Source organism: Schistosoma haematobium, chromosome 6, assembly GCF_000699445.3.
Source record: "Schistosoma haematobium chromosome 6, whole genome shotgun sequence".
Taxonomy (NCBI): Eukaryota; Metazoa; Platyhelminthes; class Trematoda; order Strigeidida; family Schistosomatidae; genus Schistosoma; species Schistosoma haematobium.
The window spans coordinates 3,641,628-3,643,443 of record NC_067201.1 but is presented as its reverse complement, the minus strand read 5'-3'; positions in this window follow the sequence as shown (position 1 = coordinate 3,643,443).

The following is a 1,816-nucleotide window of genomic DNA, read 5'->3' as shown; positions in this document are numbered from 1 at the left end:
ACCAATGTCGACTGTAAAAGAAAAACGAATAACAGTGAAAGTGAACGTTTTAGAGTCGAATGTATTATTTCTTAAGATGTAAGGAAGATATAAACAGAAGAGACATTCTATGTAATTGAATTTATTCAAACGTGATTAAAATATTGAGAAGTAAGAATGCATTTATCAAATCTCAACGGATGAATTTTTGCAAATACATTCTTCTTCATCAATGACTTACATAAACACGGTGCCTAAATACTGTGAAACTATTCGGTCAAACTACAGTGCAAAGTATTGAATGGAGGAAAGCTGATATATGTATTCCAAGTAAGAGCCGGAGTCAGACAAGGCTTACTACTCTCCTCTTCCCTCTTTCTTCTCGTGGTTGACTTGATTATGAAGACCTCGACATATAAGGAGAGCACGATATACAATGAACAACTCAGAATCGGTTAGGAGATTTGGACTTCGCAGATCACCTAACCCTTCTATCCCATACACACGAACAAATGAAGATGAAGACAACTAGTGTAGCAGCAGCCATAACAACAGTCGGCCCCAACATACATAAAGGAAAAAGCAAGATCCTCAAATACAACACGGAGAACACTAACCCAATTACACTTGATGATGATGAAACTCTGGAAGATGTGTAATCCTTCACGTATTTGGGTATCATCATTGATGAACAAGGAAGATCTATTGAAGATGTAAATGTGAGGATTGGCAAAGCAAGATCCGTATTCCTGCAGTCGAAAAACATATGGAACTTAAAACAACTGTCAACCTACATTCAAGTCACAATATGCTATACAAACGTCAACACAGTTCCACTATACGGAACTGAAACGTCGAGAACTACTACAATCATCATCAAGAAGGTACGAGTATTTATCAATAATTGTCTACGCAAGATACTCAACATCCATTGACCGGATACTATCAGTAAGAGTCTTCTGTGTGAGGGGAAAAACAAGCTTCCAATTGAAGAGGAAATTATGGGAAGACGATGGAAATGGGTAGGACATATATTGTGGAAATCACCAAACTGCATCACGAGGCGATCCCTCACTTTGAATCGTGAAGGGAAGCAGAAAAGTGGAAGGCGAAAGAACACATTCCGTCTGGAATTGAAAGCAGATATGAGAAGGATGAATATCAACTAGAAACAACCGGAAAGGATTGCTCAGGACAGGATTGGATGGCGAGTGCTGATGGGAGACCTATCCTCCTCAACGAGGAGTAACTGACGTATGTAAGTATGTATTCGCTCAAATTTAGTCGAAGGTTCTTACATACTTGATTAAAATAGTTTGTGTTTATGTTGATCACTCGAGCTACCTGCTAAACACGACACTATGGTATATTAGAAAATTAAGCATGTTCTTTTAAAGCGAATAAGATTGTTAGCTTATAACTGTGAATAGGTTTCTATTAATTTTTTAGATTAAATCCATATGTGTTCAGTATGCAGATGGTTCTGGTGAATATGGAAATGTGGGTGTCCAAACGAAGGCGGGTGGTTTTCTTAAAGAGATACTCCCCGAGCCTTTGAACTAAAGGTCTGATTCACAAGGCAATGGAGCAACGTCAGGAGATGCAGTCTCATGGTAGCTGGTGACCAACAATAGGTCCATACACCATTTTTTTCTCTCAGGATCCTGGAGTCCAGGTGCACTATTGGTTTGGAATCGGGGTTTCCTAACTCCCCTATGTGGATCCTTTATAGCCATCATACAATTAAAGCACCGGACATTCGCTTTTCTCTCAATTTCGTAAACAACGCTCCTGCCACCAGAAAGCAGTGTGTAGGACGGTCTTGGCGGTGACTGTT